This window comes from Pteronotus mesoamericanus, unplaced genomic scaffold, assembly GCF_021234165.1.
Source record: "Pteronotus mesoamericanus isolate MK-2021 breed Mesoamerican mustached bat unplaced genomic scaffold, CSHL_Meso_final scaffold_85, whole genome shotgun sequence".
Taxonomy (NCBI): domain Eukaryota; kingdom Metazoa; phylum Chordata; class Mammalia; order Chiroptera; family Mormoopidae; genus Pteronotus; species Pteronotus mesoamericanus.
The window spans coordinates 79,567,947-79,590,557 of record NW_026555329.1 but is presented as its reverse complement, the minus strand read 5'-3'; the positions used below and the strand labels follow the sequence as shown (position 1 = coordinate 79,590,557).

The 22,611-nt window shown below is 50.6% G+C and overlaps 1 protein-coding gene and 1 non-coding gene across 2 annotated transcripts in view; both read left to right on the top strand.

The window, feature by feature from the left end:
• Positions 1-5,424: 5,424 nt before the first annotated feature.
• ZNF746 (zinc finger protein 746) overlaps positions 5,425-22,611 on the top strand; it is a 49,526-nt gene continuing 32,339 nt past the window's right edge. The window contains exon 1 of the mRNA XM_054563851.1: positions 5,425-5,602. The gene's annotated coding sequence lies outside the window, so the exon portion shown is untranslated. The remainder of the gene's footprint in view (positions 5,603-22,611) is intronic.
• On the top strand, positions 13,193-13,264 carry TRNAC-GCA (transfer RNA cysteine (anticodon GCA)). The gene has a single exon. It is a non-coding gene; the product is annotated as a tRNA-Cys (tRNA).

The window sequence follows — 22,611 nt, the reverse complement described above, 5'->3', positions numbered from 1 at the left end:
AGAGTCCCACCCAGGACGCACCCCGCAGAATGCCCTTGCAGGCTCGCTTCTTCCCCGCCTTCTGATGCTCAACACTGAGCGAGCTCGGCAGGTCTGAGGGAGTCCAGGGACGAGCAGGCCGGTGGCACAGACATACTGTGCTACGGAGAGTCCACCTTTCTCGCAGGGCCTCTTCCCAGACCAGGGACATTAGCCGTCTCCCTCCCGGCCCCTGACCATGGCATGTGGGCCACGCTGTGAACGGCTGCCGGCCTGGACCCCTCCTTATCCGCTGACGAGAGCTGCGGCTCATGGGCACCGGGCTGCTCCCCAGCACGTACAGCTTCCCCAACATTTACACGCGCACCGGGTACACCAGGCACCCAGCCAGCCCCTCCGCTCCATCTGCCTCTCCCCCCGCCCGCTCTAACTTTAACACCTACGTGCTGAAGGCACTCTGCTGGCTGCTAAGTGACACGTGTCACACACAGGCTCTGTTCTCGGGGGGCCCGCAGATCAGCAGAGGCGTGTGTGACTCTAACATGTTTCAGAGCACTTCGGATCTCCCGTCTGAGTAACAAAACGGCCCTATGCTGGGGACACCCTTGTCCTGCGTGAGGGGTGAAGGGTCCGAAGCGCAGAGGGGCGCAGCGGTGAGCGGAGTGGGCAGCCCGGCCTCGGGGCCAAGTCCAGGGCTCGAGCCTTCAGGCTGAAATTTTGGTGCCCTTTCCCCGGGCTTGACTGTGATAACCACCAGTAACACTAAGATCAGTGAACCTTAAGAAACCAAGCATCTAACATCCAATTTTTAAAATTATTATTATCTGGTCAGGTCTGTAGGGACAGACATGGGGTTATTGTAATCAGACATTACCATCCCTCTTAATTAAAGCTGAGCATTCACACAGATCGGCTCAAGGCAGTGATGGGTCAGAGTCCTGAGTACGAGAAATGCCGCTGTAGCCATGGCTAAACGGCATGGCCCCGGCTGGCGCGGTGGACGGGAGTGAGGGCCGGCAGAGCCACGCGGTGGTTCCGCCGGGGCGCTAGTTCAAGCCAGCACACAGCACCTGCTCGGTAAACCAGGGGGAAATGCTCTGAACCCTCAGCTTCTCCCATCAGAAGCTCCTTACAACATCACCAGCAAAACAAAAGGGCTTCGAGGTTCAAATGACGTGCTCCACAGTTTCTGATTTCCCGCCTCATCCTAAATCTGCTAAATCGTGGTTTGGTGCTTTCTGGGCTTAGAAATAGACATTTTCAAACTTCCCAGGTGATCCTGACATGCAGTTCGTCACAGGGTAGAGACTAGGTTGAACCTGCCTGGTCCCCTGAAAATGAAAAGTATGCTGGTGACCCAGCCCCTTGGCCCCTCTGCTGTCCCCAAGGCGCTAGCTGTCCAAGGTGGCATGTTTGTGAACTAGAAAGCACAGAAGGCTGCCGTGGACCTTGTCTCATGCCGATTTCCACCCCAGACAGGGTGGCTCGTCAGTTTGTACTTCAGTGCCTTCAGTGATGGGTGCCTGTCCCACTCCCAGCTGCTGGTCCCCTCACTGGTCTGGTGTGGCAGTTAAGAAGTCCTGGGCAGACAGGGAGCAGCATGCGGTTGGGGCTTGTCCTCTGGGGCCAGTCTGCGGGCATTCCAACCCCTGCTTTGCTTCGGGGTGGCGATGGCGCCTCACCAAACTCACCGGTAAGACTGGGATCACAGCAACCGGCGTCACAGGGATGCTGTGAAGATCAAACTAATTAATACGGGAGAGCGCTGGAGCACAGGCTGGGATGTGGGGAGAGCTGTGACCAGTGTTACTGCAGCCGAGCCTGCCTGCTTAGTGCCCGCCCAGCAGCGGGTCATGGCCTGCCACCTCCGGCTCCACGGAACGGGCTCTTTCCCCAACACTCCACGCGCTGCCTCACCTCCTGGCTGACAGACCTGGCTCTTCCAGACTCCTGGGCGACACGGTTCCCCGGCCTTTCACCACCTCGGCCTCAAGACAAACTCTTCTATGACAAAGCTCTTATAAAATGGAAATGAAAACAGACTGTGGCCTGGGTAGGCGGCCCCGTCAGTGGTCTCCCTCGGCCCCCAAAAAGCAGAGGAGTGAGGAGTGTGCGTGCGCAAGGGAGTGGGCAAGAATGAGCGTAAAAATGCGCAGGCCACAAACATTCACCTTCAGGAGAAGGAAACCCACCTTTGCCTTGCAGTCAGGACCCATCACCCTCCCCGGGCCCTACTTCACCCCTCTGTGGCCCTACTTCACCCCTCTGTGGCTCTCAGACCACCACCTCCCTCAGCCATCGGGAGAGAAGCATTCTGGGCTGACCCAGGGTTGTTGTACCTAAGCAGCCTACCGGCTCACTGCTGCCATGGTCCTCCCGAGACACCCCTCCGCGGTGCCACTAGCCCAGCATGAAAACCGCAGCTTCCAGGCACACAGGGCCTGTCCATCCTTCGCTGTCCTTCCCAGCCCGACCCATCCCCCAAGAGTGCCTCGGGCTGGGCTCCCAGATCACACCCTGCTGCCCCCCACCTGTGGGCCTGTGCACAGGCCCCGGGGGTTTTGGGAGTGGCGCTAGATGGGAAGACAGGAGACCCTCCCTGAGCCTCTCCATCTCTCTGTGCCCTACTGCTCCCCAAGGCCACTCCTGGCCAGCTTCTCCATGAAGCTACGTGATGTGAGCACACACCCCTCCCAGAACATCATATCTGAAAGATCAGTGGTCCAACCCCTCATTTTATAGACAAGGAAACTTGGAATGAGGAGGCCCTGGCACGGGGCCAGCGGGCACATCCGAGTAAGGGTGTCCTTGGACTGCTAATTGGACTGCCAGAGCTGCGAGGGAGGCGGCCCTGCTCCCACAAGGCCCAGCAGGCCTTGCTGTTCCTTCCTCGAAAGAATTTGCCAGGCACTCATAACAAGGTCCTGGCATGGTGACTACTCTGCCTGGGCAGAGCCTGCCCCAGACCCAATCCCCACGCTGCGCCCCCAAACGCGGAGTCTACCGTTGCCTGAGATTGGCTCAAGCTCAGGAGGAACCCCAACTACAGAACTAGGTCCAGGAGCCCACCAAGAAGAACGTGTGGCAACTCCGCACGGGTATCACCCCGTTTTCCTAGCATCCGTACACAACTTGCCGAACTGTGCCCACGCTATGACAGATAGGGTTTTCCTTCAGCTCCCGGTGCTACACACCTTACCTAAAGAATAAAAGCTGGGAGCGGAGGGCATGGCCCTAGTAACGTGTGTCCCCCGCCCCGCGGCGGGGGCGAGGTGTCTGCACAGGAACAGAAGTGTCAGATTTACTCATTCCCCTGAGGCCTTCATGCCCACCGCTCCCGGTAACTTACAATTAATTAAGAAAAGCCAGGCCTAGGAAGAGCGATGCTTACCCCCAGGGACTGAGTTTCCAAGGGCGGAGAGAAGCTCCTTGTAGGTGTATACCGGGGGCGGGGAGTGGGGAGGCGTCGCCCGAGGACCGGACTACTGCGCACGGCACCCTACGCACCCGGCCCGGGCGGCCCCGTACAGTCCCATCCCAAAGTTGGAGGGTCCCGGGCCCTACCCCCGGGGTCCGCGCCGAGCTCGGAGGAGCAAACCCGCCCAGGAGTGCGTCCGTCCCTTCCCCTCCAGCCTCAGCCCGGCTCACGCCTGGGTCCCGGCGCGCCTTACCTGGTTCGCCATCCCGGACTCAGCCTCAGCTCCCAGCTTCCGGCGCGGTTCCCGGCACCCGCTCCCCCACCCGCAGGTGGTGGCGCGACCCTCGGCGACGCAGGCGGCAGAAATCTAGAGGTAGGCGCGGGAGTAGGCGGGGCCGGGGGTGCGGACCGCGAAAAGCGGCAGAGGAGGGAGCGCTGCAGCCAGCCCTACGCCTCGCTTCCCAAGAGGGGTGGTCCCGCTTCCGCCCGGAGACCCCGGGCCTCGGCGGCCTGCGGGGCGCAGGCGCGAACTACACTTCCCAGTGGGCTCCGCGGCGCCGGCCAGGGGCCGCGCGAGCCCCTGGCGACCAGGTGTATCCCCTCCTCACTGCCTTAGTCCGGGACCCCGCGAAACTGCCAGGAGCGGTTGGGCGCAGTGACCCGCTTGGTGGCCAGTGTATGGTGTGCTTGCCCGAGTGTACGCATCCATCCGTCGGCCCATCATCCATTCTTGCATTCAGCATTTACTGAGCGCATCCTGCGTGCAAGGTGAGGATGCTCGGATGAAACGGAACCGGCCTTTCCAAACGGCACATCTGTTAAACTGACAGTGACCAAAGACCCCGGGGAGGCGTGGGGGTAGCGAGCCCCCAGGGATGGAGAGGGACTGCAGGCCGGCGGCGCGGGGTGTGGGCCGCGGTCATGGGTGGGAGGGAGTGGCTGCCAGACCCTGGCACGTCCTCACGTGCCACCCGCTCTTCCGCTCACCACAGCATTAACCCATGTGTCATCTCTTGGGTGACTATTTGCTAGTCTATTTGGTTGATTGTGGTTACCTCAGAAGTTCCTGGCACGTGGTAGGCCCTAAAGTAAATCTGAGGACCGAACTAAGTTTGAGCCCCGCCATTCTGTCAGGCAGGACTCTGTGGGGCCGGGGGCGGGGGGTGGGGCGGAATGGTGGGATCGGGGGCGGGGGGCACCCTGGGTGAGCACAAGGAACCTATTCCAGGTCTGGAGGAGGACCCCGTTAGAACAGCTTAGAGCAGGTGGGTCTGAGGCGCTCCACCTGCTCCGAAAGACATAAGCTGGCAGGGGCAGAGGAAGCGGGGTGCGGGGAAGAGGAGCTGCCTGTGGCCCCGAGAGCCCTCTTCCCTGCGTCCCCTCAGGCGGGTTGTCTTCCTCAGGAATATTTGGGGAGAGGAATTTCTCGCCCAGAAGTCCCAGTGTTGGTTCCTGAAACAGCGCGGGCCTGCCGTGGATCTTTGTTGGCTTGCTGCTGGTCACCTCCCAGAACCCTGGGGTACAATATTGACATTGCTTTGGCCTGGCCTCCAGGGGAAGACTGAGAGGAGCCTACTCTCAATCACTGCCCCTGAGCACCTGGGCAAAGCCCCTTCACACCTACCATCCCCTGGGGAGCATTTCAGAGAAGTTATAGACTGAACTGCCAAACTCCTCTGCGTTCCTGCCCTCTGAGCGGGAGTCCCTGATAAAGGACTTCCTGGAATCCTCTTCGACCAATGGGCTGAGATTTGCCCCATCCAATTGGACCAGGGCAGCTATATCCTTATTTGCATCTATACTAAACCATTAGAGCCACCCCAATCAGATCATGGGAAATCAACCACTCAGACTGCAAATTTGAATTTCTCATTTGCATAAAAATGGACAAATCGGGTACCAGGGTGGGAATTTGCCTTATAAAGTCAGCCTCCGCTTTGTCTCTGGTGTCTCCCAGAGGCTGTTTCCCCAGTTTGCTAACTGTTCCTCTGAATTAAGTTTCTTCTCTTTCCACCCTCCAGATTATGGGTGGCATCGGACTTTCGTTGGCCATGCCTAAGGAGTCACTGACGCGGAACTGGTGTGTCTATGTGTGGCCAACTACAGGACGATTTGAAGAGATCACAAGGGTTTCACAGCAGGGAGAGTAAAACTTAAAATTCAACATCTGATCCCAAGATCCCAAAAGGCCCCAGGAGCCTCACAGTAAGTTCCTTGCCTCTGCTTTGAGCTCAGTGTCCTGCCTGCTCGATGGTGTCGGCTTCCTCCCACTAACTTGTTCCTACTCCTGGCTCCTCCCCACACCCCACCTTTGGTCTCAGGATCCCTTAACTTAAAAAAAAAAGAAAAGAAAAGAAAAAGGTATCTCTATTCAAGAAAGCCACATCTTTATTTTATCATGTACAGCATCTTGATACATCTTTGACTCGGCCTCCCGACACGTGACCAGGATTGGGCTCTATTCGCTGACTCTGGATCAGCAGTTGCTAAGAGCAAAACATCCATTTTGCTGAATGACCAGTTCTCCCAGTTTTTGACAAACCTCTTTTCCACACCCCTGCCCCCCAAATCTTAGCTGCACCTCTGACCTGTTCATGCATGCATCCCTGCCTCTGTAATCTGCACTGCAAGGTAATTTTGGGGCACAGGCCTAAATTCGGTTTAAAGTGTTCATTTGGCAGTTCTGAGTAGGGACAAAGGCAAAAGTGCAGATGGAACAAGTTTTTAAAAATTCTCAATAATTCAGGTTGGCTTTTCAGCCAATTGATAGTCACTGGTTTAATTTTCATCATATTTGGCTTTGGCTATCATGGTCATTCTACGAATTGGCTTTTGGTGAACCAGCCAGCTATGGTGTTCCCAAACAAATTAGTTAGCTTCCTCTAAAGATAAATGATACTGTCCACCCCTCCATGTGAAAATGGCTGCAATTAACTTAATTACTGAAAGTAGTTAAATATTTAAAAGTACTTTCTGATTTTCATTATTTTTATATCCACCTGGTTATTTAAAAGTACTTTTTAGTTTTTGAATGTATGGGTCTTTTAAAAAGTCACCTTTTCGTTATTGAGTTTTGCCTTGCAGTGAGAGAATGTAGCATGTGATGCTGATTTTTTTTTTTTTTTTTAAGGATTTTGCGAGACTTGCTTTGTGGCCAAGTACACAATAAATGCTTGAAAGTGTTCCATGTTTGCTGCAAAAGAGTATATTCTAGTGTTGATTGTAGGGATCTAGTTAGGTCTATTGAATTGAGCCTGTTGATTGTGTTATTTATATTTTCTATATCATCATTTTTTGCCTTTTTGATCTATCAGTTACTGAGAAAGATCTATTAAAATCTATCAGGATTGTGCATTAGTCAGATTTCTCTCTATATTTCTGATAATTTTTGCTCTAGATATTTTAAAACTGTATATAGGTTTAGAATTGCATTTTCTTGGGGAAGGGTTCATTTTATTATCATAAAGTAATATTCATTACCCTAATAATACTTTCATTCTGTAGTACATTTTGTCTGATATTGATATAGCTACGCTGACTTTATTTTGGTTAATATTTGATATATTTTTTACTATCCTTTTACTTTCAAACTTTCTGTATATGTCAGTTGCATGTTTTATAAGAGTAAAACTTTACACACTGACGTATATTGACTATTCAGAGTGCTTGCATTAGGTTTGTGGAAATGAGTGAGAAGATAAAACCATTTCTTCTATAACACTAAGAGGCAGGGCTCACGTGGAGTATCTCTCACTATTGAGAAACAACTGTTACCGCATTGAAAATATCACATTTTACTTTTTATCCTGATGGAGACAAATCCATTTGTCTTTTTAAATGTTGTTTGTGCCTCTTGTGTTAAGAAATCCTTCCCTTCCCTGAGAGCAGAATGTCTCCTATTTTTAATTCAAATAATTTTAAAGTTTTCATATTTAGGTTGTTACATCATCTGGAATCTACCATTCTGTTTGGTGAAGGTTTAAAATCTTTTTCAACATGGAGAACCAGGGATTTCCGTGCCATATGTTGACTAGCTTGGTACTTTCCCCACTAGTCTGCGATTCCACTTTCCTCAGCTGTAGGGGGACCATACGGCCGTCCCGTCATCCAGCCGGGGAGCCTCTGAGAGTGCAGGGGCGCTCACGTTCACTCTGGGACCACAGCGTAAACTCGGGCTGGCCGAGGCGGGTCGGGGCGTCCGGGCAGGGTTCTCCAGAGAAACAGAACCAGTAGATACAGATACCGACATAGACAGGTGTCTATATAGATATAGAAGTATATGGGGAGAGGGAGGAGAGAGGCATAGAAACAGAGAGAGACATTTATTATGAAGAATTGGCTCACCAATTACGGAGGCTGAGAAGTCCCATGATCGGGCCTCTGCAGGCTGGAGGCCGAGGAAGGCAGGCATATGGTTCCGGTCCAGACCTGGAGGCCTGCAAACCAAGAGCATGGGTGTCCTATCCCAGGGCAGGAGATGGGTGTCCCAGGTCAGCAGAGCGCAGATTCCCCTTCCTCGGCCTCTTTGTTCTACTGGGCCCTCCACCGAGGGGATGGTGCCCGTGCACGTCAGGGAGGGCCACCTCCTTCGCTCAGTCTACCGAGTCGAATGCGAATCTCTTCTGGAAAGACCCTCACAGACGCACCGGGAGTAGTGTTTTACCAGCTACCCGGGCGTCCTCATGCCACTCAAGGCCACGTGTGAAACGAACCATCACGGTCACCCTCTTCATGTACCAAGTTCCCGCATACGCAGGGTCACCTGCTCTGGTCATTTATCTGTCCCAGGGCTCACTAGTTTAATCATATTCACTTTGTAAGTCTTGCCATGTGCTAGAACACATCCTACCTTGTTTTCCTATCTTACATTGTCACAGCTAGTCTTGTTTTTTCAAGTTCTACTGAAATGCTTTTCAACCTTTGCTGAAATGACAGTGAACCAAATGAGGGAACTGGAGAGGACCGGCACCCTTATAATACTGAGTCCCCCGCCCACGGATATGGGAACATCTCCATGAATTCAGGTTTCTTTTATATCCTTCAGTAGTAGTTTATAATTTTGTCAATAGAGAACTGGTAATATATTGCATTATTTCTAGTTACCTTATTATTCTTTCTGTTATTAAAATAATATGATCTTTACCCTAATTCATTATCTAGCTGGTTACTGCTGGTTTATGAGGAATGATACTCATTTTTGTGTTTTGATTTTGCACTGAGCAATCTAGCTGAACTGTCGTGTTGGTTCTAATGATTTTTCTCTACTTTTAGTGCTGGCCATCATAGTATCTGTAAACAATGATAGCTTGTCTCTTTAATCCTTCCTTCCTTCTCATTTCCTTGTTTTCTTGTAGAGGCTAGGATCCCCAGCACAATATTGAATAGTAAGGTTGATAATAGGCCTCCTTGCTTCTGAATCTAACAGGACTTCTTCCTGTGTACTATATTTGCTGGAGGTTCATGGCGGGCTCTACTTATCAGGTTAAGGAATTTGATTTCTCTTCTTAATTTGCTCTGAGTTTTTTAAATCATGATTTAATATTGAATTTTATCAACTTTATCCTTATTTTTTGAGTTGATTATTCTAGAATACACAGAGTAGGGCAAAAGTAGGTTTACAGTCGTGAATGCAAAACAGATTGTTCTTGTATCATTTTTTATTAATTATTGTATTATTTTCCATACAAACAATTGCATCCCCTAATAAAAAGATGTTGTATTATAGGCTGGGCAAGCAGCCAGCAACACGGTAGCTGGTTGATTATGATGGAGGGGGCTGTGATTTGGTCTCATTTGCTTATTTAGAATTTAGATTATATATATATATTTAAAGCTTTTGTTTATTTTTAGAGAGAGGAAAAGGGAAGGAGAAAGAGAGAGAGAGAAACATCAGTCGGTTGCCTTTTGAACGTGCCCTGACTGGGGACTGAACCCACAACCCAGGCATGTGCCCTAACATGGAATCGAGCTGGTGACCTTTTGCTTTGTGGCACGGCTGAGCCACACTGGTCAGGGCTAGATTATATTTTTAAAGTGAAATATGTTACCTGCATGACAAAGTAATGCTGTAAGAAAACTGCCCTGCAATGAGGAAGGAACCCGTCCCCCTTTGCCTTGGTCTTCCATGGCAGAGCTCAGCGTCCTCTGTGTCTCCCAAATGCGAGCCTCACTGGTCTCTGACACCACGTCACATGCCCCTGAGGCCAATGTCCTTCTTCGTTGTCTTCAGGGCCTGGTGCCTCTCAGGAAGGCCTGGTGTGTGTCCTCACCTCGTGGACGAAGGTCTGCGGAGAGGAATGGGCACATGGACTCCCCGCGCTGTGGGGCAGAGGGAAAGAGGGACCTCCCACCCCGGACTGGGGCCAGGTGGTCAGGGGCTGTGGGCCTCGCCCCAGCATCCTGGGTTGTCTGCCCAGCATTCAGGGGTTGCTGCCCCTCTGTCTCCCCTGGGTTCAGTCATGGCCCTGGGAGATGGCCTCATGCAGGGACTAGGCCAGGGAGAGGAGGCAAGAGAAGAGAGCCAGATGTGAAGAGGCCAGGAGGGAGGGAGGGGGGCAGGCGGGGACGAGTGGGCGGAGCTGAGGGAGTCCTTCAGTGGGGGACTGGGGTCTCACACCTGGTGCTGTCCTACCCGGACCTTGAGGGGCGACTTGCCTATTGGACAAGGGAAGGGCCTCGGGAATAGAAGGTGAACTCGTGGCCAGAGAGGGGTCTCCAGTCAGTCTGTGATGCTCTGCCAGTTTCATCGGCCAACCAGGAATACATCGAACTTACTGTGCACTGTGGAATGCTGGGGTTACACAGGTGAAACAAGGTAAGGGGGAGCCTTACAATGCAAGGGGGCATAGCTCAGGGGTAGTCTTTGACTGCAGATGAGCAGGTCCCAGGTCCAAGGCCGGTTGCCCCCTGGTGGTGACCTGCTTTATTGCCAAATACAGACAAATGGCCTTGATGCCACAGTCTACTAAATAGCAATGTCTTCGGTAGTTTTTGTGTTCTCTGCACCCCTTTGCTCTGAGCTGGGCCATATGTATCAGTCTGGGCCAATCAGAATACAGAAACTGCCCAATTCTTTAAAAAGGGAAAGTTTAATATAAGGAATTATCGTACTATAAAAAGAGAATAATTACAAAAGTTCACAGAAAACTCTAAAGATACAGAGCACCACCAGGTGTCCTCACACACCGGCAGCACTGACCAAGCAAGCAGCAGGGGCCAGAGGGAGAAAAGCAAGAGCAGGCAGCGGGAACTAGCCAAGAAGCCCTTTTTCTTGCTACATCCCTCTAGCGCCCTCTACTGACAGCTGTTAACATTGTGCCCACTTAAAGGAGAAATGCTGGAAGAATCAGTCCTATCCCAGAGCCAAAATGAAAGGGTGAACTCAGAGCTGGGAACCAGTACATTGAGAACCGGCACGCCACGTGACTTGTTTTGGCCAACAGGATGCTAGCAGATGTGATGCAAGCAGGAGCTTGGGATCTGCGTGCAGGGGTGGGTTTGTTCTCCGACACTTCCACCATCACCATGGGGTGCGCTCACCCTGTACGCTGCTGCCCTGCAGCCTGGGGCCAGCAGCTCCCCAAGAGGAGCCAAGGCCAGTTAGACCTGCAGCCTATAGGCGGCCCATCCAGCCAGGCCCAACCGAGATCAGCCGATTCGCATTCAACCCGCAGACCCATGGGCATGAGAGTAAATGCTTACTGCTGTGTGTCACCGGTTGGGCGGTGGCTTGTTACGCAGTGTTATCGTGACTAAGACTGACAAATACTGAAGTTGATATGTAGAAGGGGCTCCTGCTGTAACAAAAGCCTAAAATACATGTAACAGCTTCATGATGAAACAGTGGGTGGCAAGGAAGCTGCGACAGTCAGCTGGGAAAACAGCAAGAACAGGAAAAACAGAGGCTCATGATAGTCTGGAAGGCGGCAAATGTACTTGAACTTGTAGAGGACAGGCTATTTCAAGGCAGTGGAAGGTGAACTCGTGGCCAGGGGTGTGGTCGCTCGTCAGTCTGTGATGGGTCTGCCCGTTTCCATTGGCTGGTCAGGAATAAGCAGAATTTACAGTATGCTTTGGAACCCTTGCCTGTGGTGACGCAGGTGAAATCCGCTAAGGAGGACTCTCAGGCCTGGCGTTACTGCTTGGTGGAGCATTTGACTACAGGTCCGCAGGTCCCTGGTTCAAAGACAGGTGCCCTCTGCTGGCGGCTTGTTTTATTGCCGAATAGGGATAAAAGACCTTCCTGATTTTTTTTTTCTTTTATGAGTATTTATTTTATGCTGAATTTATTCCCAGGCCATAAGTTTTTGTTTCTTCCGGGACATCTCTTTCTTCTGGGCAGCCCCCTCTTCTGGGTTAGGCACAAGCTGCTCTTTTTCAGTAGCATCGGCTCTGTGTGGCAGGGAGAGCACTTGTGTGGGTGAACCCGCCCGTGAGCACCGCAAGTTCTGTGCCACGTCTTGGGAGTTTTGTGCACCTGATGTGCTCAGAGATTCTACATTTAGACCCCTCTCTGGCCATGAGTTCACCTTCCGTTCCTGAGGCCCTCTGCGTTTTTATGCATGTGCAGCAAAAATTCAGCACTCCTTTGGGGCCGCTGACCTTGCATCCAGCCCCGCTCTTTGGCCTGGGCTCACACACTGCTCCCAGGTTTCAGGTCCTCTGCGGCTTTCCGGATATGCATACCCTCGATGGCCTGCGCAGCTTCACGAGTGTTCTTAAAGGGAACACGAAGATTCGAACCTCTTGATCGGCATGATTTTGTGGGGTTTTTTGGGTCAAGCAAACCATATTCAGAGGCCACCTCTGGCTGCTTTCAGGGAGAGCAAAAGCTCCCTGACTTAACTTCTTGCTACAAGTTACCCTGATCTCCACTCTTCCTCGCTCTGACAGTTTTTCAAGCGACTTCTGTTTGCTGACACGGGGCATGATGCTGTCGTTAATGACCTGTGTGTTCCAGAAGTTCTTAATTAGGTGCTCTTTGAAGCTGACATTATGGAGGAACTCACCGAATCAGGAGCTTCCTATCCTGTGTCATAATTGCTAGTGACCTTACTAAAAATGCAGATTAAAATTTTGGCTTCATGGGCCTGAGGAGGGGCCTGGGAACTTTGTTTTGGTGGAGGCACCCTTCCCTGCTAGCCTGGGTCCTCCCATCCAGGGATCCTAAGTGGCTTGGAAATTATTTCGAAATTTACAACATTACATAATCCTAAAGAGCATTCTGGTGGTAAACAGCAATGATCTTCAAGCAAGTGCCTGCAGCCCAGGCCTGAGGGAAGATAGGATGCTGAGCTGTAGGTGTAGACCGTGGCCAGGTGGGCAGAGGGAGAAAACATGGGAGAGACATGAAAGGGACAGGTGTGGTAGAGCGGTGATGGCTCATAGGTAATAGCTCCACTCCCTGCACCGTACAGCACTGGTTGTTTCTGAGCAAAGCATTTAACTGATGATGCAGAGGTCCCGGGTTCAAATTCAGAGGCGAGGTGGGTCACGCTGTCCCCACACGGCTGGAGCCCTCTGTGACTTCACCAGACCAGGCCTTCAGTGCCCACTCAGTCCTACCACGTCCCCCGGGACACACTCAAGGACTGAAGGAAGTATGCCAGTTATAAGTAGAGGTGACAATCAAGTGTGTAGAAGGCGGGGGGAGGATGTGGGCTGGGCCCAGGAGGAAGAGCATCAGTTCGCAGGGTATATGTTGACATAGTACTAGCAAGGACACATCTCAATGTGGTGACAGCCAGGGTGTGGCTTTATAGGTTTAGAGTACTTATTAGGCCCAGGTAAACAGGTGGGGGTATAGCTCAGTGGTAGAGCATTTGACTGCAGATCAAGAGGTCCCCGGTTCAAATCCGGGTGCCCCCTGCCCACTCTGTTTTACCCACTGGATACAATGTGCTCCTTGCCCTTTTCCCACCACATTGATTCAGGCTGCAAGGCGGAGAGAAGAGAGCAAGGTCTGGGCTTTTCACCACAAAGCTTCCACTGACAAATCCAATTTCTCCCTAGATCAAGTCCATTTCTCCAAGATTGAGTCAGTTCTTCTAGTTTGTGGTGGACATATGATTCTTTCTTTGTCCAGCATCTAAATCCTCTGAACTCCATTTCAGGAATTCACAATCATCTGTCTTGGTAGAAGACAGGGTCCTATCTCTGGTTGAGGAAGACTAAAATGCAATCTCCTCCCTCTGAAGATTAGGAACCCTCTCCCTTCTCTTTCAGTGGGGATTGATAATCTGGCCTCATTGGACCTGAAGACAATGAAAATCTAGGTAGTTGGGAGGATGCTAGCCTAGGGGCCCAGGACGCGCAGTAGAAAAAACTTGAGTGCATTTTGCCTGAAGTCCTCTAGGGAGCACGTTGAGCTCCCATGGAAACTTAGAAGTGGCTTCAGGCTTGGATGGCTGATCCGAGCAGTTTAAAGAAAGCAAATAATTATTAGCTCAAGTGTCACTCTATATGAGCTGGAAACCCAGAACTTTGTCTGACTGGATTGAGATAACCCCTTATCTCCTGTCATAGAATACCTGAAACAGCTGGAAATAAAAGTAAAGGCTGCCCTGGCCAGTGTGGCTCAGTTGGTTGGAGCGTAATCCTGTAACCGAAAGGTTGCGGTTTCAATTCCCCGTCCTGTATGTTCAACTCCCTGGTCTGGGCACATATGATCCTCTGTCCTGGGGTGAGGCCACCAATTGTTATTTCTCTCTTGTCAACATTTTTCTCTCTCCATTCCCCTCTGTCTCTAAAAAAGCAAGTGAAAATAAAAATGTCCTTGGAAGAGTGGGACTTCACAAACCTTAATGTGGATTTTATGACAGCATTTGGAAAACTCCAACTACACTAAATAACCTGCTCTGCGGAGTCTTCCTTGCTAACCAGCCAGCTCCTTCTTCCTGTCCAAAAGCTGAATGGCCTGATTGAGGGGTTTCCACTGCAGGGGATCACCTCCCCCTCCTCACTGTCTCTTCATCTAGAGTGACAGGAAGATCCCAGCAGACCCTGGGTACCAGCTACTGAGAGGTGAAGACTTATACACCAAGACAATTTCAAACTGGCTAGTTTATACCAAGGAAAATCTAGAGAACATGTGTTGGTGTGGAGTCTCAAAGTATTTCTTGAAGGAGGAAGAGTATAATTTTAAGTAAGTCTGAATTTATTTTTATAATTGTGCCCAATTAACATTCTATTTAAAATATCACAGCTACAGCAACTGGGATAAACCTGTTCACTCAGTTGTTGACTTGAACGAGGATTCACCGGAGGCCAGTTCTAAATGCATTTTGTAGTGCTGATAAATGCTAGGTGTGGTTAGCCCCACTTGGTAGGGAGAATCCACAGCCCCGGCTGGAGAGGATTTATCTTGCGTGACTTGTCCATCCAGTGAACAGTGACTCCCTTCACCAAGGAGTTGTAAAATGCATGAGTGGGTGGAGCTTGCACATCTTTGAAAAGTGTTTTAGTAGCTGTTCTCCGTAGACAGGGATGCTGGCCCAAGCCATCGCAGCAGCGAGGATTCCCGATCTCAGTGGGAACTGGAGGATGTCAGGGTGCCAGAGTTCGTACAGTGGGATTCTGCACCCCCAGATGCACATTTGGGGGTTACTTTATGCGGTCTGTGCCACAGAGAACTTGGCTGTGGCTGATTGGCCATGAGGTCCTTGGGACTAAGAATGGGAAGCCCTCCCCTTTCCCACTGGATCTGCAGCTCTAATGCAAGAGCTAGCACCGTAGATTCCTGGCCTCTCACCCAGTTCCCAGATCTGAATCAGCTCAGAGACCCTGCATCCCTTGGAAGGGAAATCTGAGTAAGCTTGAGAAAAGGACTGTACCAAAATCTCCAACCATGGCTGGGAGTCTTCACCTTAAACTTCCCCAAAGGGTCCTTCAGCCATTTACCTGGAAGCTCTGTATTGGGAAAGACGAATTCCCACGTATTTTAAGACCTGCTCAAGCCATTTCCAGTGGCTTTCCTATACAAGCAGCCTGTCTTGTTTCATGCTTCATACTTTCCTAGAATCTCTCAGAGGTTCACAAACTCCAGATAAGTAGCATCTGGCCTCAGTGTGCCGTGTATCTCTTGCTAAGCTAAGTGGCTGGCACTGTGGTAATCAGCTCTGGGTCACAGCTCGGCCTCTCTTGGGTACCCCCAAGCCCAGTACAAGTAGCAACCACCTGCAGATCACTTTGTAGCTCATGCTGGATGGCCCGACGCAGGGCAGAGGCAGCAGGTGATTTGGGGCTGCACCTCCCAGGAGGCCCCAGAGCCAGTGCACCTGATGGCCAGCTGCTGTCCATGCTGGAACACCACACAGCCACCTCCACTGGAGATGCATTGAAGGGGTGGACTCATCAGACACCAGAGTCCTGCTGAGGTTCTGTTCTGTGGAATTGGCCTGTGTACAGCAGCTCCTTCACTGTGACGACACCCAGTCCTCTCATCCCATTGGCCTGGCGGTAAATGCCTCCCGTTGACATGCCAACAGCACTCAAGGCTCAACTAGAACAGGAAGGTGCACACAGCCCAAACGGGGGGGTGGGGAGGACACTCGGAGTGCTCAGATCAGGTAACTGCAGAGACTGCTCCACTGGGCCTTACGGGACACCTACTACATAAGGCTACTCCACCAAGACAAGGAGACATAGCAGCTCTACCTAACATACAGAAACAAACACAGGGAGACAGCCAGAATGAGGAGACAAAGAAACATATCCCAAATGAATGAACAGAACAAAGCTCCAGAAAAAGAACTAAACAAAATGGAGACAAGCAGTCTACCAGATGCAGAGTCCAAAACACCAGCTATCAGGATGCTCAGTGATCTCAGAACTTTAACAAAGAGACAGGAAACATAAAAATGCAGTTAGAAAACATTACAAAGAATCATCAGAAATGAAGACTACAATAATTGAAATGAAGAATACATTAGAAAGAATCAACATCAAATTAGATGAAGTAAAGGACCGAACCAGCATTTTGGAAGACAAGGTAACAGAAAACACCCAATCAGAGCAACAAAAGGATAAAAGAATTTTGAAAAATGAGGATAGTTTCAGGGACTTCTGGGACAACATGAAGCATAATAACATCTGCATCACGGGGGTACCAGAAAGAGAAGGGAGAGAGCAAGGGATCGAGAACCTATTTGAAGGAATAATAACTAAACACTTCCTTAACCTGGTGAAGAAAATAAACATTCAAGTCCAGGAAGCACAGAGAGTCCCAAACAAGATGAACCCAAAGAGGCCCACACCAAGACACATCATAATGAAAATGCCCAAGATTAAAGATGAAGAGAGAACCTTAAAAGCAGCAAGAGAAGAGCAGTTAGTTACCAACAGAGGACTCTTATAAGGCTGTCAGCTGATTTCTCGACAGAAATGTTGCAAAACAGAAGAAATTGGCACAAAATATTCAGTAATGAAAAGCAGGAACTACAACTAAGGCTACTTTATCCAGCAAAGATATCATTTAAAGTTGAAGGCAATACAAAGAGCTTCCCAGACCCCCCCCAAAAAACCCATAAAACAAGTATTATAAAATACAATAAAGGGTGTTTTTTTCCCAAGAAGAAGAAAAAAATAAAAAATATGAATAATAAAATGGCAATCTATCAACAATAACTTTAAATGTAAATGGATAGACTGCTCCAGTCAAAAGACATGGTGGCTGATTGGGTAACAAAACAAGACCCTTACATATGCTGTCTACAAGAGACTCATTTTAGATCGAAAGACACCCAGACTAAAAGTAAAGGTGTGAAAAAAGATATTTCATGCTGCAAGTACCACCCCTATGGGGTCAAAACTTTGGGCTCAGCTCCTCCAGTCCCCAGCTCACCATATTTGATCCGTAGTCCCCTTGGCCAGTCCTGCACCTCGTTCCCACCCTGTCCTCCCCAAGGCTGGCCATCCCTCCCCTTAGGGTCCCATGCCCTGTCTGGCATTTGGTGATGGGGAAGACTAGGAAGTCGACGGAGCAATGAGCAGTGGTTCAGGTAATAAGACGACCGGCAGGAACTCTACATTGGATGGCTGCTTGCACAGCGGGCCTCTTGCCTTTGAATAGAGTAGGTGAACAGCCTTGCAGAAAAGAGGGCACTGGTGGAGGACAGCTCAGCGTCTCACACTCAGCGATTAAAAAATCTAACGGATGACATTCTGTCTCCTTCTGATGCGGAGACCTATGGTGGAGTTCTCTCTGGAAGACAGAAGATAGCTTGAAACAAAGGAACTGAGTGTCCAGCGCTGTCAGGTACAGAACTGAAATGGTTTTTTTTCCCTACTTTTGTTTTTCTTTCATTGTGGTTCATATCACATCACATAAAACCTCCTGTTTTTAAGTGTACAGCTCAGGTAAAAATGACTTTTAAAGGCTATGTCTAAACTTCTGTTCAGTGTGGCTCTGCCCCTTGAAGTAGCTCCTGCCCCCAGGTCCTGTGCTGTCCTTCCCTTCCCTCTGCGGCCTTGTGATAGCTTCACAGAAGGGAACAGAAGGCGAGAAGAGAGACAAGCTGATGTCACTCCCAGTCAGCGGGTTTTGTACAGTGCCTGGTGATGGGACATGTCAAAACCAGTGGCCAAGGTTAAGGTTTTGCATTACCGGTAGATTTCAGCTGTCTCTTTCATAATTCTTTTTTCTTAGACGGCTCCAGAAATGGGATGCCTGATAGTTTCAGTGCTGTCTGTAATCAGTCTAGTGTGGTGTAAGGGGAAGAACGGGGACGTTGGGGACAGGAACACTTGTGTCCACACTCAGCCTCTGCCGCTGTCCGAGTTCCTGGGCAAGTTATTACCTCTCTCAGCTTCATCCTCTAGTTTGTAAAATGGGACTAACAGTGCCTGCCTCACATGGTTGATGGGGATTAAATGAGTTAATTCGTGCAAGTTGTCTCGCCTGTGTGTGGTCAGCACAGTCAACTCTCACTCACCTGTCTTCCCCCAGGGCGTATAGGACCCGACCAGTCTTGATACCAGAGCTCTTAGAGCTGATGTTGCTATTATACCTTAGCTTGCACGTACACCGAACGTTTGCCATCCTTGTAGCATGAGCACCACCAATAGAAGGGCTAGTTCAGTGGTTCATACCAGACCCTGGGAGGGCGAACCTGGGATCTGGCTATCCCCAGTCTATCTTACGCCATTGCTTCAGGAGGTGATTCTGAAGCTGCTGACTTAAGGCCATTCAGATGGCTTCATTTGTTGCCAACACTTACGTACGCACTGCTCTTTCTGGGTAGAAGTGCCCCTGCTGCTGACTCAGTTTCCGTATTCCTATCAAATGAGCTCCCTCAAGTAGCATTTTTCCACCTCTCTCGAAGGAAAGAAAGCCTCCCTATTTGTACCCTCGTGAACATCCTCAAAATCTCCTTTAGTTTTCATTTTGCTTCATTTGTGGGTGCATCTCTTGTCCCCACTAGGCCGTGAGTTCTGAAGGGCAGGCACTATTCTTGTCATCTGTACCCTCACCACTTAGAAGCAGGGACTGGCCCCTGGCAGGCAGATGGCAGATCTTGGTGCATCAATGCGCCTGTCTCGATTTTTCAGGTGAAAGGGACAAAATGGCACAGCGTTAATTTCATGTGAGTTTTCCTTTTCTTTTTCCACTTCAGTGCAACATAAATCTGTACCACCTTTTATGCCTTTCTTTCCTACCTTCCTACAGCATTTTTTTTTTTTTTTTTTTACACGCTGTAGCTTCCTCCATTTCTTCTCTAATGCTGTCTTTATGCAGACTCTAGTTTCTGACCTAGGACATTTTCCTTCTCGGGAGAAATTCATGTAGCTTCTTTTATGAAGCCATGTCTACTGATGACAGGTTTCTTTAATTTTTTGTTTCTCTGAGGAAATCTTTATTTCTCTTTCACTTTTGAGAGATAGTTACACTGGATATAGAATTCTAAACTGGTGATTTCTTTTCCCCAAACTTAAAATATTTCACTCCATTCTCTTCTTGTTGGCAGGGTTTCTGAAGAGAAATCCACTGTAACCTTATCTTTGTTTCTCTGTAAGTAAGGGATTTTCCCCACTCTGGCTTCTTTCAAGAGTTTGGCTTTGTCTTTGATTTGTTGCAGTTTGATATAATTTGCCTAGGTATAGATTTTTTTTTGGTATTTATCTTGTTTGTTTCTGTTGAGCTCCCTGGATCTGTGGTTTAGTGTCTGTCATTAATTTTGGGAAATTCTTAGCCCTTATTGCTTCAAATATTTCTCCCATTCCTTTCTCTCCTGGTACTCCCATTATATATTTGTTATACCTTTAGTGATTGTCCCATGCTACTAGGCTTTTTTTCCTACGGGTTTTAAAGTTCTGGGCACACAGGGACTTTCCCCCTATTTCTGCATATGGAAAAGGAAATGCTTGTTTGTGCCCCTACTCAATAACCATTTCTTACTATATTAGGGCCTGTGAACTACTGGGATTCAGTCTCCTGTAGTCTCTTTCTTTTGGGGGGAAGAAATCCCCTTTCTCACCAAGCTCACATAAAGCTCCTCTCGTGCCGAGTTTTGCCGGCACATAAACCTCACCCGGAAACCAGACGGTGGTCTCTTGTTTTGTGCAGCAAAAAGTGAAATCCAAGCCTGCAACTGGTGAGCCCCCGCGGGAGCATCTGGAGCTTGGAAAAGACCAGCAATAGTGAGCAGCTCAAAACCACGCACAGGAGCAGAGCAAGCCCCCCAGAGCAGAAGGCAAAGGCGGGCTGTATCTCACGCACAGGGCTGTGGACCGAGGCCAAGTGGAGCAGGCGGAGCTGCCTGGTAGGAAGAAGAGAAGAAAGGTCCTGGCGCTGCCCTCACACTGAGGCCTCCAGATCCGGTGAGAGGCGGCATGGGACAGTGCGTGGCTTCCGTGGGTGTTGGCTTTGCTTAGCCCTCTTCCCCTTTGTGGCTTCCATGTGGGTGACAGGGATGCTTCGTGCTGTGCCAGTCCCAAGGCACAAGCAGGGCTGCCATTCCTAGACCACACGGCGGCCAGAACGGGACTGGCAGAGGGGGCCTCAGAGGGCCGGCCAGGGTGGGCTTTCAGGCCTTCCTCCTCCTCTTCCAGAGAGCCGCCCCTGCCCAGCGGTCGTCTGTCGGTGGGGGCCCCCTGCTTGAGGCTGAGGCGGCAGGGCCCACCTTCCCGCAGCCTCTGTTTGGGGCGACAGATCAGTGCTAATTACAAAGGCCAGTCACACGTGTGCACACAAATGTACACACAGATACCTTTGAGACCCAGAAAGCACCCCCGAAACAGCACCTTGGCTCCTGCGCATGACTGCCTGACACGGCCGCCTGCACGCTGCTGACGCTCCCCTTCCAGACCCGCCGCGTCGCCATCTCGCAGCAGAGCCCCCACCACGCCTGTCCCCAGAGGCGGCCTGGCTCCACGCTAAGCTCCTTTCTGTCACAGCTAGTATTAATTTTGTGTTGAAAACCACTCTTCCCCACGAGGAGGAGAGCTTCTGAGAAAGGACAAGGGGTGGAATGTCATGACTACACATCACTCACATCTGCGTCCCCCCAGGTTCTGGCCTCTTGCCCAGCACAGTAAGTGTTTGAGGATTTAATTGGGGGGGGCTGGTGTTTCTCTGGGGTGTTGTCTCTGGGGGAGGGAGGCTGTAGGGCTGTGGGGCAGAGGGCTTCCAGGAGGACCCTGGGGGCAGGGGAGTGGGCGGCAGGAGAATGAGCCATTCACTGGGCAGGTGCCCGCTGCCTCCTGGCCGACCCTGCCTACTCAGGGCGGCAGTCACGGGTGTGGCTTCACCGCTGAAAAGGTACTAATTAGAAAGGTACATTTATTAATCTGTTGGGCGGCAGGGTACATACTGGCCTAAATCTACTGCACTAGGCTGCAGACTAAGGATCTCTGCTTCGGATCTTTATGCCAGCTACTTACCCTTAATTTTATGCATTGACCTGCTGTTAAAAGTCTCCATCCCTGTGTCCAGGTGGGTGAGTAAGAGTGACGGAGATCAGGAACCTTCTGCACAGCAGCGGGGTTCCAGCCCGGAGTTCTTGGCTGGCGGCCTCCGCTGTCCCGATCCCTCTGCTCTCCCCAGGTTGCGGGGGGCGGGGGGGGGCGCTGTTTGAGACAACAGCCTTCCTTTCCACACGCAAATAGACCCAGAAGGCCTGCAGGAGCCAGAGAATTACTTGGCCTTGGAAAAAGGAGAAACAGGAGCAAAAAGAGAAAAAGATAAGCCCGGAGGAAGCCTTGGGGAGCATTAGAGGTTTGACCCAGTTCAGAGGAAGAAGCATGGCCTTGACCCCGCGGCTGCGTGGGGCCTCGGCCCTGAGCAGGGCACACGGGCCCCACAGCCTACCCAACCTGGTCCCCTCTACGGCACCTTGTCGCTGTCCAAGCACACCAGGCACTTCCACACCTGAGTGTCTGAAGCCCCGGGCCTTTGGGATCAGGGAACACGCCAAGCAGAGGCTCTGTCTTGCTCCCTTGCTCTTCACTGGGCACAGGGAAGTTCAGGTTTCTCCATCAGAACTACAGACCTGGCCCCCCGGCCACCGTGGGTCGAGGGCCACAGGCAAGATCGGACGCAACCACACTGCCACCCACCGTCATTCCATCCTCTTCCCGTTTAAAGGAGGCTGCAGAGGGGGTCTTTCCCCTTCACTGGCCTTGGAGTCCACAGACTGAAGTGAGCTGTCAGTTCCAAATGTATGAACTTACTATAGACTCAGCATTTTTATTACATACATTGGCCTGTGTGGGAACGGTCCTTTAGAGGCTAGAAAGAAATGCAAGTCGTATGAGAAGCCTGTGAACTCTTTTCCCCATTGGGAATCATCTTACATCTAATCACGGCACCTCTGTGAGGGGACACGGAGGGACAGCACCCTGCTACATGCTGCTGGCCTGGCACTCACATCCACTGGAAAGGACAGCTCAGCCTCCATGGAGACCAAGTCACTGCCTCTGGCAGGCAGACACGCTCCAAAAGAGGTTCAGTAACTCAAGGGCTCACACAGCCCCATCTGTTTACTCACCTCAGGGAAGATTTGCAGCTCATAGTAACAACTAACACTTGAGTACCAGCTATTGTTCTAAGTGCTTTCAACACAGACACACACACACCTCTGAGCTGGTGCTATTGTTATCCCCCTTTTTATAGATGGAGAAACTGAGGCACAAGACAGCTTGCGCACCTTATCCAAGGCGACATTCTCTAACTCCCCAGAGGGCATCTGGAAGACTCTGACTCTTAGAATCAAAACCTG